Consider the following 18,403-nt stretch of genomic DNA (forward strand, 5'->3'; position numbering starts at 1 on the left):
AACTATCTGTAGGTGAAGGACCAGGTTTTTTAAAATTTCAGTCGAATTATTTTAGAACAATCATTCTGTAAAATTCAATAAACAGTTATTAGAAAAATCATCATGCACTTGAAGAATACTGCAACCCCCCCCCCAAAACAAACCCATTGCCATTGAGTAGATTCTGACTGCAGCCACACCAAAGCTCTAGAAGTTTCTAAACTCCTCCTCTCAAGTTGCGCAATTATCTTGGTGTGGATGGGTAATGAGGAATGTGTGAACCTAGGCCAGGCTACAGATCACACTCTGAGTAGCACTGCTGTAAATTCTTTTAGCCTCTTTCTTCCCCTACAAAATGAAGATCAATTTTCCCGTCTCGTGACAGTTCTTGTTGTTGTTAGGTCCCGTTGAGTTGGCTCTGACTCACAGCGACCCCATGCATAACAGAATGAAACATTGCCCGGTCCTGAGCCATCCTCACAATCGTTGTTATGCTTGAGCTCATTGTTGCAGCCACCGTGTCAATCCACCTCGTTGAGGGTCTTCTTATTTTCCGGTGACGCTGTACTCTGCCAAGCATGATGTCCTTCTCCAGGGACTGATCCCTCCTGACAACATGTCCAAAATACGTAAGATGCGGTTTCGCCATCCTTGCCTCTGAGGAGCATTCTGGCTGCACTTCTTCTTATGAGGATTAAACGAGATCATGAATGTGCATGTCTTATACTCGGGCAAGTTTTAGGCCATTGTTGGCACCAGTTTTTTCCTTCTTCACTTTCATGTTACTTCTCACTTGGATTATCTCGAGCTGCTTTTGCCTCCAAGTTGAATAGAGAGTCCTGACAACTTTACCTTTTCAAAGCAAGCTCAGATCATGCCATGCCTCAGCTCAATAACCTTCAGGAACCCATGATGCCATTTACCATTCTAAGTTTTTCCAGCCTAGTCTGGCATTCAAAACTCTCTAAAATTTTGATGCTACATACTTGATATCCAACTCTTTTAATACTATGCTTACCCTTCCATATATTCCAGCAAACTTAACAATGCTTGTGGTTTCTGGCACACCCCAATACTTTTAAGCTCTGCAGTGTACTTCTCTCCAAATAAAGAATGCAGGTTCTCAGTAGAGTCTATTTGCATAAGTTAAAATCTTCTTTGATTCTGTAAGCCAAAATATCTCTTTTTATCCCCTCAAAAATCCCAAGAAGATTCATGTTATAAATTGTGCATGTGTGTGTTTAAGGATTCTCACCACCACTGAGAATCTCACGTCTTGCATGAAGAGTTCTGGTACATATATTAAAAAAAAAAAAGACAAAAACCAAACTTGTTGCCATTGAGTTGATTCTGACTCATAGCCGGCCTATAGGACGGAGCAGAACTGCTCCGTAGAGTTTCCAAGGAGCACCTGGTGGATTCGAACTTCCAGCCTTTTAGCTAGCAGCCATATCTCCTGACCACTATACCAGCAGGGTTTCCTGATATAGCAAAGGTTTAACAAAACCGCCTTTTTTTTTTTTGGTTGTAGTTTTGTTTTGTTTTGTTTCAACAGTCTTGCTGGGGCCACAAATGAACACAGTGCCTAGAATGGGAACTTAGAATTTTGAGGAAGCCCCCAAAAGCGTTAGAGCTGTGTCACTATCCAGTGTGACCAGGTAACCAAGAAACCACTGGAGGATTCCTCCATGGAGGCCTTTATTTATTCCAGTTAATAAAATACAATTTCTCACATTCATAAAACAAGGTTTTTACCCATTCATAATGATATTACGTGAGAAACTAATGAGTTGAAAAGTTTTTTTTTTTTTCATCCCATTTTAATTTTGAGAAGTCATAGTTCAGGTCTTAGTATATCTTTAGGGGTGGAATTGTCTCAATTTGCCCCAGGAGAGAACAAAGGGGGGCCCACCACACAGTATTACTCCTCTGAGCTAAGGCACTGAGGTAATTTGGTAGTATTTTTAGTAACTGGGGGTAGTTACATAGTAGCTCTTCTAAGGAAAATCCAGAGGATGAAAGGTAAAAGGAGTCTCTTCATAATTGTATATTCCCCTGTTACATTTAAAAATCTGCAGTAGTGTACTATATTCACTGGATTCTGCAAGGCCCCCTCCCCAGCCTGCAAAACTCACAGCCTCAAGGCTGAAACCAGATATAGTCTACTAGGACAATGCCTTCATCCCAAAGACTAGCAGGCATCTTACCACTCTCTTCCTGTCATTTTATTCTGACCCCATCTTCCACCACTCCCCACGTCCACCTAGTCTGCCATTCTCCTTTGGAAACCGTGAACTATCAGCAAAATCTCCAATTTCCTCAGCCTCTTCTCTGACCATGTCATGCTTTCTTGCCCTATCTGAAAGTTTATTGTCCTCTGAAAGCACTTCTCGCCCTGCATCTCTCTCAAGTGGTGGTTTCATCACAAGGCATGGGGGTTGGACGCTCTCCATTGCTGCTTCCAAACCATTGCTTGTCTGTCTTTTAAAAAATAAAACCCAGCTCCTTTGTTCCCCGTGCCATCAGGCTGAAAAGCCTATCGGCCTTCTTCGTTGCGGGCATCTATAGATCTCTGGTGGCGCAGTGGTTAAGGGTTTGGCTGCTAACCAAAGGGTCGGCCATTCGAATCCACCAGCCACTCCTTGGAAACCCTGTGGGGCAGTTCTACTCTGTCCTATAGGGCTGCTGAGCAGGAATTTGACTTGACAGCAAGGGGTTTGGTTTGTTTTGGTATAGATCTCTGGGTCAATTTTCTCTTTCCTTGTAGGTTTTTGTTTCTCTCTCTCATCACTTCTCTCACAATTCTTTACTTCATTATTCATGCTCATACGTTTTTCAATAACCCCACATCTTAGGCTATTCTTCACACTTCCTCAGCCACACACTTCCATGGTCACACTTTAAATCTTGTTAACCAATAACTGCATCTTTTCCACAGCCTCAATTGCAGGCATTCCATTCCCCAACTACCACCTTTATCTATCCTTTCATCGCCCAAATCTAACAGTGCCCTTTCTCCTCTAGGACCCCCAACCTCTTAGCCTGATTACATTTTCACTCTCTCTCACCTAGATCTCTCTTTGTTACATTAGTATTTTATGCTTTCTCTTTCCTCAAATCTCCTTCACCTCTTCCATTCTCTTATTCTTAATGGATGACCTGGCTTCTTATTTCACTAGGAACTAAGTTCCTGTGGCTGCCTTCCTTCCTTCCTGATAGTATGAAAGGCCTGCCCATGCTCCTATCAGGGGCCACCACTCCTCTTTGGGCACTGGATTCTGTCACCTCCAGCCTATTCAAGGAAGTGGTTCATACATTTATTCTCCACCCCCCTGCCTCACTAATTTTCCTGTGTCTACTGTGTCTTTCCCATCCTTATCACCATAGGCTGTGTTATTTTCCTTTATAGATAAATATTAAATAAATAAAAATAAACCTCCCTGGAACCTATATCCTCCTCCAGCTACTGTCCCAATTACTTATTCCTCTTTATGGTAAAACTCTCATAAAAAGCTGTGTATACTCCCTGTCTCCAATTCCTCTTTACTCCTTCTCTCTTTTCTTCACATCATACTGGCTTTCGCCCCTACCAACCACTGCTGTAGTCAAGGCTTGCAATGACCTGTACATCAACAAATCCAGTGGTATATTCTCAGGGCTCACCTAATTCAACCCATCTGCACATTCAACACAACTGTCCCTCTTTCTTTGTTGAAATGCTTTCCTTACGTGGCCTTCTACGCTTATGCTCCTTTTGGTTCATCTTCTGCCTCCCTGTTGATAATTTACAGTCCTCATTGCTAGTACCTTTTCTTCCTTACAATCTTCCAACTCTGGAATATCTCAAAGCTAAGTCTTTGAACCTCTTACCTTTTCTATGTAAGCTCACTCCTAAGGCTTTTAATACCATCCCTATCTCAACAATTCTAACACTGTAATCTCTAGCACACGTATCTCCTCTGCATTCCTGAATTGCATACCCAACTATGTAACTGATCTCTCCATGTGGATATAAAGTAGGTATCTCAAACTCAACCTGTCTAAAACTGAACTTCTCATTTCCCTCCAAAACTAGCTTCTCCAGCAGCCTTCTCCAGCTCAGCAAATGGCACTTTCGTTCTACTACTCTGCTCGGGCAAAAACTTTGAAGTCATCCTTGATGCCACTCTCCTTCTCACACTTCACATCTATTTTATCAGTAAATTCTGGTGGCTCTTAATTCCAAATATTTTCAACCATATCTCACCATCTCCACCACCTCCATACTAGTGCAAGCTAGTATCATCTCTTGCCTATATTATTGCAATGCCTCCTGACTCATCTTCCTCCTTCCACGCTTGCCTATCTTCTCAATCCTGTCACTAGAATGATCTTCTTAAAATGTAAATCCAATTATATCATCTCTCTGCCTAAAACTTTTTAAGAGCTTTCCATATCATTCACAGTAGAAGCTAAAGCCTTACTCTTGTCTATATGCCCGTACTGGTCTGCAGCCTCCTTTCCTCCCATTTACTATTTTGTGAAAGTACCAGCCATGGCCCTGTGTCAGAGCCTTTGCCTTTCTCTGTTCTCCCTACCTGGATTCCTCTTCCCCAAGATACCTACCTGGCTTACATTCTTACTGCTTTCTCAGTTCTGCAGAGTCTCATTAGTGGGACTTTCCCTAAGAAAAATATAAAATAGTGTCTTGCCCCCACCTCTATCCCTTTATATTCTCCTTTATCGGCTTCATTTTTCTTTCCAGTCTTATCACTAAGACAACATATATTTATTTGTTTATTTTCTACCCCTCCCAAACACACACACTAATTCATACTCCCCTTAAAGGTGAGGATTCTGTTTCATTTTCTACTATGTTCCTGGAGCTTAGTATGTGCCCATTTTTTTTTAATAAAAAAGTGAGTAATAGAAAATTAATATAATGTTCAGTCATTGATAAAAAAGGTAAATTCTGAAGGAAAGGAAACAAAGTAAATAGGAAGAGGAAATTTGTATCAGAATTAAAAACTGTGTAGCTGACTACTGATAATATAAAATGTTTGGAAATATAAGAGGACAATATGGAAAGTGGGGTGTCACAGAGAACTCTCCAATTCCAGTACATTCTTACAGGTGTTGGGACTATGCTTTTTGTAACTTTTTAAATGTAGCTTGCAAAAACGACTAAAATTTTCATCTGGAAATGTTTCTATCTCCCCAAAAAGCAATTTAAAGAGCAGTCCTTCTTACCTGGCACTCTAGACCCAGAACCAGCTGCTGGAGTGAGGCGGAAAGCTACCCACAGGGCAGCCAGGGTTCACCAACAACTACGCTGACCTGCTCTGTCAGACATCAGCTCAGAATGGACTCTGCCTGAAGGGAAGGGGAGAAGCACATTCAGGCCAAGCAGCATGCTGGGTAGCTGCATCAGTAGTCAGTACCAAACCACTAGGTCTAGTCTGCTGTAAGTTTGTAAGGTTACGAAGGAGTGAGTTTGGGTTATAGGAAGGAAAAACAGCAGAAAAGACAATTGCTGTTACTGCTCTGTGAATGTCAGGAGGTGAGAAAGTTATGTAAACTGCTGCTTTTCCTCTACCCACATAAAATATTGCTTGTGGGTGAAAATTAGAACTTATTTTCTTTTTGGTATTTTAAATCTTCCTTTGTCACTAAAATAATTTTAAAAAAGGATATAAAATGTCTCAGAACACTAAGCAAATAATCATGAAATACAAACTGATATACAACTATATACATATTATATGTTTGCATAAAGAAAAATGGAAAGAAGAAAGGAAGGGAAGAAGGAAGGAAGGAAGTCATGCATTCAAAGTGCACAAATGTTATTAGAATTTATTTATAACTTACAGTAAATTTTCTTTCAAAAGTTTTTGAGAGAAGAGGAGAAAAGTTTTTTTTTTTTTTTTGTAAGTAAGAGAGATTTATTTTAAGGATGCAGAGATGGCTCACCAAACCCACGAGCAGAAATCTCACCAGGTCTCACAGAGCCTAAACTAGGAACTAGAAAGCTGTTGGGCAGCCATGAGCACTCTTTTTCATCTCTCGCGACTACTTCTCTCTCTCCATGGCTTCTGTTCTTCTTTCCCAGCAGCCAGCTCTCTCACTTTATTACCCAGGTCATTTGTGGATGCAAAATGGGTACCTACAGCCTCCGAGTTCACCTGTTACAGTTGCCGTCCATCCTGATAATCTTTCTCAGTCCCAATTCCAAACTGAAAGGACACATTCTTAAACACTCTTAAGATGTGAAAATTCTTAGCATCTATTTTTAGTAATCTCAAACTTCGAATGCTTATGCTCTACGAGATTTTGGTTTGATTATTTTCTAAAGTTCTTTTGGAGGCTAATGGGACTAGTCTGAGAAAAAATTTCTAATGTGAATAAGCATATACCGTTGCCTTCCAGTCAATTCTGACTCATAATGACCCTATTTTTTTTTAAATAAAGGGTAAATATTAACATTAACTATAAAATTTCAGCATACAGTTTTAGTAATAATATCACTTTGCCTATGAATTTTACTTTTAAGGTAAGCCTTTTTAAAAAGTCTCCTTACATTCATAAACTCACAAAACCTGTAAAGCATACTTTGGTAAGATAGAAAAGATAAATCTCTCTCAAATGCCCCACAGAGTAAGTTTGTGGGCAAAGGCAGAACTAAGAGTCAAATTCCAAGACTTTTTTCTATTAGACCCCTAAAGCCTCCATTTTGAAAGCCATTTACCTCAGCAAACATTTAGTGATCCTTACTGCATGTTTTGAGGGGAGCAGGAACAAAAACCGGTGATGATAATGCAATGAGAGAAGGGCAGTATGGTACCAGGAATAAGAAAACATTCTATGAAAGAACAGCAGAGAAGCAAGTGCTCTGGAATAGGGCTGGTGTTTGGGGAGCATTAGAGGTTAGGTGTCACTATGGTTGACATTCAAGGTTGGCCTTCAGGATGACTAGGATTCCACCGATAGACAAGTTTGGAAAGGGCATTTTAAGCAGATAAGCAGATATCACAATAAAAGTATGAGTGTGACTGTGTGCATGTATGACACAGTAAAAAAAAAAAAAAAGTTGTCATCCAGTTGATTCTGACTCATAGTGACCCTACAGAACAGAGTAGAACTGCCCCATAGGGTTTCCAAGGAGCAGCTGGTAATTGGAACTGACGACCTTTTAATTAGCAGCTGAGCTCTTAACAACTGCTCCACCAGGGCTCTATGACATAAAAAAAAAAAAAAATAGTACCCAAAAAACCAAAACCCACTGCCGTCGAGTCAATTCCGACTCATAGCGACCCTATGACATAGTAGAGATATTAAAATGAACTATTTATCTGGGAATATCAGGTAACTGATTGGGGCCACCACGTTGTGCAGAATTGTTGTGTTAAACAGAACAAAATCAATTTCATTCAACTCCATTCTGTATGCTGTGGCTTCAACAACGTGAGCTACTTCTTGTCATAAAGTACTGATTTTCAACCTATGTGATGCAGTGGTTAAGCACTCAACTGCTAACTGAAAGGTCAACGGTGTGAACTCACCAACCCTCTGTGGGAGAAAGAAGTGGAAGTCTGCTTCTGTAAAGATTTGCAGCCTTGGAAACCCTATGAGCAGTTCTATTCTGTCCTATAGGGTTGCAGTAAGTTGGCACCGACTTGAAGGCAATGGATTTGGTTTTTGGGTTTTAGTGGAGTCGGAATTGACTTTGCAGCAATGGGTTTGGTTTGGTTGGGTGACAATTAGTCCTACTATTTGGATGAGGTGATAAATGCTTTCCTTGACGTCATATAGTCAGTTAGTGTTAGCTCAGACACTCGACCAGTATACTTCCTCCTACAGTAAGTTCGTAAACATGATTAAAACAAAAATACCTCCTCTGGGATGTTCTCTCGCCTTATCAGAATGATTCTGGTATTTTTTTCCTTCTTTATTTCAATTGTATCATGAATATTCTTCACTTAAAAACTTAATGTGCTTCCTCATTGCCTATAAGATAAATCTCAAAAAATTCATTGTTTTTTGCCATTGAGTCAATCCTGACTTATAGTGACCCTATAGGACAGAGTAGAACTGCCCTGTAGGGTTTCCTAGGCTGAAATCTTTACAAGAGCAGATCACCAGATTTTTTTTCTCCCACAGAGCAGCTGGTAGGTTCCAACTGCTGACTTTTTGGTGAGTAGCAGAGTACCTGTTGCACCACCATGGCTCCTTTCCAAAAATTTATTATAATGTCCTTTATAACCTTATCACAGCTTATTTTTCCTCATTTATCTTCCATACATAACCATTCTTCCTACATAATTGGCATATTCTTTCACATTATCTTGCTTTCTTTCTGTTGATACCTTTACCTAGAAAGTTCTCCACACCCTCCTCTGCTGAGGAAAACCCCTACGTATTCTTGAAGACCATTCTGAGGCGATGATGGGGCCATCCTGAAGATGGTTGCTATGATTTGGAATCGACTGGACACCTACAGGTTTTGGTCACCTTGACATCTTCCTATTCTATGTGCTACTGATGCTGGGGGTCTTCTAATGTAACAATGGTATTAGGTATTGAGTGACAGTGACAGAGAAGAAATTTAGAAAGGTAAAATTCATTTTAAACCAAAGTTAATTAAATCTCACCCTCTCTACAGATATATACAAAGAATGCCACTTCCTTTTCACATTTTGCCTTTTTTCCCTCTTTTTCATGACTTTTTTTTTTCCCCTTCATAGCAAATACCAAAATCTTTTTAAACTGTACTCTTCTTACAAGAAGCCCTGCCAGCTCTCTTTATCAGAATGGCCGTTCTCTTCTCTGAAGCACCTTACATGTGTGTTTGCCTTTACCTCACCTGCTGAATGTGATTAACTTTCTAGAATGTTGGATCTTTACTCATCTCTTTATCCCTCCACGACTGGCACAGTGATTTCTATTGACCAGTTGCTGGAAGATAAACCTGGTAGAAATCACTTCCATTGTCTTTCAGCAGTTGAAATGATTACTGGATTTCCATAAATTGTCAAGGTAATCTCATATTGGAGGGAACAGAAAACAAATAAACAAGACCACACAGAAAAACAGATGGTAAGAATGGAAAAAATAATGACTATCCATTGTTATATATACTAATATTTTCATGTTCCTAAAAACTTTACCTTGATTAGCAGTAAAAGGGGATCCTTTAGAAAATATTAACAAAACTCAAACCCGCTGCCGTCGAGTTGATTCTGACTCATGCCAACACTATAGGACAGAGCAGAACTGCCCCACAGGGTTTCTACGGCTGTAAATAAGGAAGCAGGCTGCCACAGCCTTCTTCTACAGAGCAGCGGGGTGGGTTGGAACCGCTAACTTTTCAGTTAGCAGCTGAATGCTTATCTACAGACCACCAGGTCTCCTTTATAAAATATAATTGTCCCAAATTAACAGTATCTGTTCCTTTCCAAGAGCAGCTCAGAGTTAGGTTTAAAATACAGTGAAGAAGAAAACATTGTAAGATTAAGCAGCTACAATGTTACTACCATTCATGTGTTACGCAAGGGCAAGATATAAATGGCTAGACAACAATTACATAGAGGGTCAGTGAAAAAGAGGAAGACCATCAGGAGATGGATTGACACAGAGGCTACAACAATGGGCTGAAGCATAACAGTTTGTGCTGTGGCTAACTGACTAATTAACTGAGCTAATCTGCTTTGAAGGAAAAAAAAAAAAGACAATATATCCCTAGGAAATATTAAAAGTCCAATTAAAAAAAAAAATTTCTTTAAATATCTTTAGAAAATCCATCCAATGTTATCCAAACCAAAACCCGCTGCTGTCGAGTAGATTCCGACCCACAGAGACACCACAGGATACAGTAGAACTTCCCCATAGGGTTTCCAAGGCTGTAAATCTTTGGGAAAACAGACGGCCACAGTTTCTCCCAAGGAGCGGCTGGTAGGTTCAGACTGTGAGCCTTTCAGTTAGCAGCCGAGCGCTTAACCACTGTGCCACCAGAGCTCTTTCCAATAATATCAGTTACTATATTAAATCAATTCTGCTTTTAGTTTTAAAATAGAAAGAAATAACTATTAATTTCAAAATGTTTTTCATATGTCATGTTACAACCAAAACTTGTTGCCATCAAGTCGATTTTGACTCATAGCGAGCCTACAGAGCAGAGGAGAACTGCCACATGGGATTTCCAAGGAGCGGCTGGTGGATTGGAACTGCTGACATTTTGATTAGCAGCCAAGCTCTTAAGCACTACGCCAACATATAATGTTAAGATTTTCTTTTACTATATAGCCATTGCAAATATAAGAAATTCTTAGTTGAAAATGAACATATTCCCCTCTGTACCAGTGAATCAGAGCAACCATATACAAAGGCTATACTATATACGAGGTACTATACTATATACTGTAATAAGTAGTTTACCTGTAACTACTCATTTAGTCTCCACAACTATCTTAGGAGGTCCACACTATTATTATCCTCATTTTAAAGATGGGGAAACTGAGGCATAGGGAGGAAATTTAGCCCTAGCCTTTCAAGGCTTGTAAGTGATGAAACTGGATTTATGTCTAGCCAGTATGGTATTAGAGGGTATATTTTCAATTATTATGTTATGCGACTTGTCAGTCATTGCAACATTTTAATATGGAAAACTTTAAGTACATACAAATCTCATAGACAAGTGTAATAAACCCCATATGCCCATCATTCAGTTATAACAATGTCATTTCACCTATATCTCCATCAGATACCCAGTTCTATATTATTTTGAAGCAACTTCCAGAAATCATTAATTTTATCTAGCAATATTTCAGTATGCATATTTAAAATATCAGAACTTCATTTTTAAACGGAGCCACGTTAACACACCTAAAAAATTAATGGTAGTTCCTTACTATCTCACAGTTGATACTTCAAATAGATGATGGTTTATATTCCAGGGGTAAAAATTAATGCATCAGGTGCCAAGCTTTGGTCAAAATAAAATGTTTTTTTTTCTAGCTGTATTTGAACACATTGTTATTCCATATAAAACGGGAAAAAAGTAAGGAAAAGGGTAAAAAAATAAATGAAACCAAACCCGTTGCCGTTGAGTCCGTTCTGACTCCTAGCAACCCTATGGGGCAGTTTCCAAAGAGTAGCTGGTGGATTTGTACTGCCGACCTTTTGGTTTGCAGCCGTAGCTCTCAACCACTGTGCCGCCAGGGGTCCAAATAAAAGGATAATAAAAAAAAAAAAAGATAGCGGAAGAAAATTAGGCATTAAATGTTACCTTGAGCCAGAGAGCCAGATCATGTCAGAAGGAAGATAATGTACAATACTAGAACCTTACCAATACCGAAAAAGACATTTTTCTTTTTCTTGTTTTGATCTTCTTAATGACACTTCTCCTTGGCTTGCTTTTATCTGCCATGATTACTTTGGGTCCGGCACAAGCAAAGCTTAGGACCGTCCCTGTTGTTTATCAGGTCACACGGCTTCCTGCTAGGTGTTCCTGTTGTACTGCCCTCCCCCTCTTCTTGTGCCACTGGTGATGTGTGGGTCAATCGGAACAGCATGTTCTAGGATCATCTCAGGTGTTACCTTTCACCCACAGCCACCTCAAAATAATTCCTAAAAAAATTCCTAAAATACAACAATAAATCTGAATAGCTCTTTCTTACCAGGCCTTTCTTGCCATTTAGTATTTTTACTATACAGCCCGTTGTGAGAGCATAGGGCCCATTTTGTATTTCTGGGCACAGTTAAGAAAACTTTTTTGGTTCCATGGTTTAAGATTTGATAAGGGTTAATAATTATTTACTTTTCTCATATTTCAGAGTGACTCCTGAATGTCACTTCAGGTTAAAGTATAGAGGAAGATAATAGCTTTTTTCTTACACAGGCAAAATCACACATTTGTGCCATGATGCAGCCACTCACCATAAAAGAAGCAGAAGAAAGGTAGGAAACAAGGAAAAGGAGGGCAGAGGGGAGGAAGAGAAGAAGGAAGAAATGAGGAAGGGAGGGAGGAGGAAGGAAGGAAGAGAATAAGATTATTCCTCAAACTTTCATCAATGTCTTGCTACATTTCTAGGTTACTTTCCCCTGTAGGAGCCCAGGTGGCATGGTGGTTAAGAGTTCAGCTGCAGTTTGAGTCCACCAGCCAATCCTTGAAAACCCTATGGGGCAGCTCTACTCTGTCCTATAGGGTCACTATGAGTCGGAATCAACTTGATGGGAACCGGTTTAGTTTTTTTGGTTTCCACTATAAGTTCAAATTTACCTCCAAGTGTTTTTGTTTATTGGTTTGTTAGTTTTTGGCTGAATGAAAGGCTTCATTGAATTTTCTTTTTTGCAATTCTATGTTTGTCATGGGCTTTTATTTTCCTCCTTACATAGGCAGACCCTGGACATTAATATTTGTTTTACACTTATTTCTTTTAACCAGAGAATATAAACTATACAGAGTAAGTAGAAAGCTATTGTCAACAGACTCTACTTACATAATTTACGTATCGGGCAAGCAGAGAGAAGCATAGAGCATAAACTAAATGGTGGGAGTGAGAGGTAAGGGAAACAAAATCCCTTATGTAGTAAAATACTTAAAAAAACAAAATAAGGCAGAAGAAGTAGTAAAATATGTATGAGATAGAGGGAGTGAGGAAATAAGCAGCAAGCTTAATCAGGAACTCAAAAATAAAAGTAAAACAATATGCATAAACAATGAAGCACATTGATGGACTAAAAGAGAAATTATTCAATCTTAAAGGTTATTCTCAAATCAAGAGGATTTCAAACTTATTATGATATCAGATTTGGGCATTTTAGTGAAATGACCATAAGAAAACTGGTTAAATATTATTTATGTATCTGAGTTGTATAGTTCACAAAGTTGTGGATTCATATTTTATTTTTCTTTCTGTTTTCTTATACATCAAAGTTGCCTTATTAGAGGGTATTTATCACTGAAACAACCAAGTCATCAAGAAGTTATTTGAAGTTTAGAATTTGGAGTAAAGTGATTTTAAATCCCCCCAAATGGAGCCCTGGAGGCCCAGTGGTTAAGCATTCGGCAGCTCTCCAAAAAGTCAGCAGTTCAGATCTATCAACTGCTCCTTGGAGGCCCTATGGGGCAGTTCTACTCTGTCCTATTTGGTCACTATGAGTCGGAATTGACTTGACAGAAATTTTTTGTTCTTTTAATGTAGTGCAGATACTAGGAGCACAGACTCTGGGGCTCCTAGTATCTGCACTACATTAAAAGAACAATAAATTTTATTCAAGCTTTTCTTCTACTTGACATTGTGCAAATTATGTAGCCCCCTGTGTCTCAGTGTTCTCTTTAAAATGAGGATAATGATATCTGCAATCTTAGAGAGTTGTCGAGGATTAAATCAGCTAATACATGTAAACGTCGCAGGACATAGTCATTCTGTATACATGTCAGTGACGATGGCTTTACACAAGGTTCTGTGTTAGACACAGTCAGATAGAGAAGGAGAAAGAAGCCAGTATAGGTGAGATGTCCTCCAGAATGGCAGGGTGAAGAGAAAGCCTCCAGCAGACCCAAAACCTAACAGGTATGCAGAGCTTTGTAATCCAAATTCCAGAACAACCAAGCACCGGATTTAGTCCCGACATCTTTGAATGTAAAGTTCCCTCACAGATTATTGTGCCTTTCATTTTATAGGTGAAGAAGATGAAGACTGTAGAAGCCGAGGGCTTGCCTAAAGTGGCAGACAGAGAACAAATACACCAGCCTTTTGGATTTTCCATTCAGGTTTTTCTACTATACCAAATTTACACAACAATGGTGAGGTCTCTTGTGTCACAACTACTAATATTTTGGGGTAAATGGCTTTTTTTTCTTTTTTAAACAAAATCCTTGGTAGTTTATATGGGGAGGAGGGGGGATAGAAATCTGTGTTCTTCTGGTCAATTGTAAGACTCTCTCCAACTAGCCAATGTGTGCACTCAAGAATTGAGGTCACTGTTTGTTACTTGGTAGAAAATTGTGCACCAGTCCACACATAAGCTCAGCAGGCTTAGCATAGTAAATTTTCAATTATCTTGAATAGGTTGAGTTATTTAACTTGGATGCTTAGGAAAGCATAAATACATAAAATATTGGAAAAAATAATTTGTGAAAGAGAAATTAGCCCATAGCAATTAAGACAGTTCCTGAACATAGCAGGTTGTTAAAATACATTGGTTGAATTGATTTGAATTAGATTTATTTCATGTCTCTCCAGAGGTTAAAACCAGGAGCAAGAGGTACATATTATAGAATAGTAATCTCACCTCAGGGTATGGAATAATATTTCAGCCATTAGTACTACCCAACAATGGAATGGGCTGCCTTGTGGAACAGTAGACTATCCATTCTTGGAAATATTCCAGAAAAGGCTAAAAGGACTGCTTTGCAATGGTGAGTGGAGTTGGGGGCAAAGGAAGTGTTCTCACAGTACAGTACACCATGCAGTACAGTATAACAAACACAAAACAAGCTTTCCAGAGGGCCTTAGGAAAACCCAGGTGGTGAAAACAGTTAAGAGCTCCACTACTAACAAAAAGGTTGCTGGTTCAAATCCACTCAGAAGTGCCTCAAAATACAGACCTGGCTATCTGCTTATAAAAGGTGTTGTCAATTAACAACAACAACAATAATGGCTGTGGCTCTTGAAATACTCAGGGTTACTGTTTAAGAATAATAATGATCACTCTATTGAATGGTCAGTAATAAGATTGTATTTTTTAATGCAACTATGTTATAGTGCTTATCACACTATGTATCAGGGAAACAATATAAGTGTCAATTCCATTACTGAAGAGTGAGATCTTCAAAAGCATGGGTCATGGCCTATTTATCTATATATCAACAGTGCCTGACACGGAAAGAGAGAGTAGAGGGAGAGAGCGGGCTGTCTCATTAGGGGGAGAGTAGTTGGGAGTGTGTAGCGGGGTGAGTATGGGTTTTTGTATGAGAGACTGACTTGATTTGTAAACTTTCACTTAAAGCACAATAAAAATTATTTAAAAAAAAAACAGTGCCTACCATCATGTCTTGCACATAGTAGGTACTTAATATGTTGAATTAATATATAAACAAGAGAATAAATGTGTAGCAGTTTGAACAGAGTTTTTAGAAATTCCAGAACATGTATCGAAGTAAATTTTTAGCTTTTTAAAAACTAAATTCATGGTATAAAATCAGCTTTTCTTTAAGTCAAATTAATAAGAGTTCATTAAGGAATGGTAGTGCATTCCAACACTGGAAGACTAACTCTGTTTAGAAAGCAGAGGTCGTGCAGTGAGATGAAAGACATAAGAATGTAGAACACTTTAAAAGTATTAACCTTCTCAAAAGCCCTAAACTGAACATCCCCCCAACCCCATTTTTTTTTTACTAGAAATTCATCTTAAGGAAAAAATTAAGAGTATAAAAATTTAAATCATTAAAACTTTTAAGAAGGTCATTTTGAAAGAATGGTCATTAAAACTGTTCATAAAGCAAAAATTTTAAAAACTTATAAAACTACAGTAAAGCATTAGTTAAATACACATTTGTATATCTATAAAGTGGAATGCTATACAGCATGAAAATAAGTATACTTATTGACCTAGAAATAAATGCATGATACATAAATTTAAAAAAAGGGGTCAAAACCAAAATACACAGTATGCTCCATCTTAATTTAAAAGTATTTATGTAAAGAAACCAGTCATGAAGAATTTTAAACTAATACATTAACTGTCTGCACTTGAATTTTGGAATTTTCAGTACAGTTACTTATTTTTTGCTAAATATGTATGTGTGTAGGTGTGCATATATGTATACACATACATATATGCATATATTTTTAATATTCTATATTTTCTACAATGTGTATATGCTAATTATGTAAAGAAAACAAAAGTTAAAAAAATTTCTCTCTCTGGTAGTTAGATATAAGTAGAAAATACAACACTTGGAGGATAAGTTACTGACCATATTGCCACCAAATGTAAGGGAGAGTAAAGGGATAATGCCTTGAAAATGTGTAAGTTCTGAAGAACTACAAATTAATTGTATAGTACATGGAGAACATCAGGTCCAAAAGATTGGTTCATTTCTCACAATCCTGATGGAAATTAATTTGTTTTATTAATAAGAATAGAGGTTCTCGATTCCAAACACTTAGAAAACAGGCTCGGAAAAGTCAGTATCTGTGTGAGGGTCACAGAGCAGGTGTGGGAAGGGCAGGAACAAAGGTCCCTGGACCATCAGGCCCCTGCTCTAGTTGCGGCCATGCTACTCTTCAACAGGCTTGAAAATTCGTAGTTTTGTTTCACTACAAAAAAACCCATTGCCTTTGAGTCGATTCCGACTCATAGCAACCCTATGGGACTGAGTAGAACTGCTCCATAGGGTTTCCAAGGAGTACCTGGTGGATTCGAACTGCTGACCTTTTGGTTAGCGGCCGAGCTCTTCACCTCTGCACCCTAAAGGAAACTGCTGTGTCAAAACTGGCTCTAAGCAAACAAACAAAAAAACCTGTTGCTGTCTAGTTGATTCCAACTCTAGTCCTTGGTAAATTCTTTGAAATCTAGTGATCTTGGGCCACTTATCCAACCTCCTTCAGCCTTGATTTCTTCATGTCAAAAGGGAGGGAGTGATATCTCCTTCATAGGGGTACTGTGAAGATTGAAAAGGAGCCTTGGTGGTGCAGTGTTTAAGCATTGGTCTGCTAACTGAAGATCAGCAGTTTGAACCAACAAGCAGCTCCGTGGGAGAAAGGCCTGGCAATGCGCTTCGGTAAAAATTACAGCCTAGTAAACACTATGGGGCAGTTCTACTCTGTCCTATGGGGTCATTATGAGTCAGAATTGATTTGACGGCAAGTGGGCAGGGTAAAGATTGAAAGGGATGATGAATAGAACATGGAGAAAATGTTGCCTGACACAAAGTAAGCACTTAACTACATGCTAAATGTTATTATTAATAATTTGCCTCTCCATGCATGTATCAACAGAGAAGTAATTTTACAAATTTATAACAGATCTAAAAATGTAACTTTTTGTCCTTTACAGTCTGAGTCTGTCAAATGTTTCATTATGACAGGCAAAGAGAATACCAGAATGTGTGAGTTTCGTCAGTCTGCTTATATGCAGAAGGTAGTTTAGTACTTTCCACCATTTTTTTTTTTCAGGGTTATTTATGCAGGTCAAATGAAAGACTATGGGTGGAAGTATTCTGAAATCTATGAAAACCTAAAAAACAAACCGGTTGTCATTGAGTTGATTCTAACTCATAGCAACCCTACAGGACAGAGTAGAACCGCCCCAGAGGGTTTCCAAGGAGCAGCTGGTGGATTCGAGCTGTTGACCTTTTGGTTAGCAGCCAAGCTGTTGACCACTGCACCACCAGTGCTCTGAAATCTGTGAGGCATCGTATAAATATTAGGAATAAAAAAATGAGTACAATTTAAAAAAATATACAATGATAAATATGTGTGCTTTTTGGATTATGTTCTCTGGTTGATTTCTCAAATATTTAGATTATATACAATACTCTTACAAGAAAAATTGTAATGGATTATGTATCAATTTAAATATGTATATGTAATCAACTGAACAATAAAATAAAATTGAAACATCTAAATATTTAAAACAATAATAGCTGGTAGAAAAAACTCAACTCCTCTATCAACTTTGAAACCGAATGGCTTCTTTCTCAATAGACCTAACTTGACATCAGTCATTACTGCATTCCACGTTCTGCTTGTTTTCAGGTAACATTCTTTACATTGCTCGTAAAATCACAAAATTCTATTTTTATTAACATACCACCCTCTATAGTTCTTCAAATGTCAAAGTTGATTGGACAGACATCCAGGAAATAACAGCACGTACCTTGTCCTCGGCAACAGCTTCTGTGCGTTCTTTCCTGCACATAAGAGAAGACATAAGGAATTGTTAGTGAAACTCCTAACCTTCCCTTCTGACATAATGGAGAATTAATAGCTTCTCTGTTTTTTCTGGGTTTTGAGAGATTCTCATTAAGTTAATGGAGGCTATCCGCACAAACCGCCACATGCACTTTAATTCAGCTGAGGGACAGTACTGGAGTAACCCATGCATAATGTACCTCCTCAAAGTTGAAGTGCTTTTACATAAGAGTTGGCCCTTTAATAACAAAGAGCAAGGTCAAGTGTGTGAAACCTGAGTCAGTCTCTAAGTCTCTGGCCTCTCTGCAAAGACCATCCACAAAGGGAGATGAGCTGGAGACTAGCTCAAATGCCAAGAACATCAGGTGGTAAATGCAATCGTGAACACAAGGTTCTAGATGTAGGGGAATGTCTCTTAGATTCAGATATGGCAGTACATGCTGGTTCAAATGAGGACCTCAAAATCTAGTTACTTGTGTGAAGCCATATGGTGACTGATTCTACAATGGAAATAATAGAAGATCAAA

General features: G+C 38.6%; 1 protein-coding gene across 4 annotated transcripts in view; it reads right to left on the reverse strand.

Moving 5' to 3' along the window:
- Nucleotides 1-18,031, reverse strand: part of MYT1L (myelin transcription factor 1 like) — a 529,823-nt gene extending 511,792 nt beyond the window's left edge. For all 4 annotated transcript variants that reach the window (XM_049902577.1, XM_049902576.1, XM_049902575.1 and 1 more), the window contains exon 1: nucleotides 17,842-18,031. The gene's annotated coding sequence lies outside the window, so the exon portion shown is untranslated. The remainder of the gene's footprint in view (nucleotides 1-17,841) is intronic.
- Nucleotides 18,032-18,403: the final 372 nt, after the last annotated feature.

The sequence above is a fragment of the Elephas maximus genome, chromosome 12 (assembly GCF_024166365.1).
Source record: "Elephas maximus indicus isolate mEleMax1 chromosome 12, mEleMax1 primary haplotype, whole genome shotgun sequence".
Lineage (NCBI taxonomy): Eukaryota > Metazoa > Chordata > Mammalia > Proboscidea > Elephantidae > Elephas > Elephas maximus.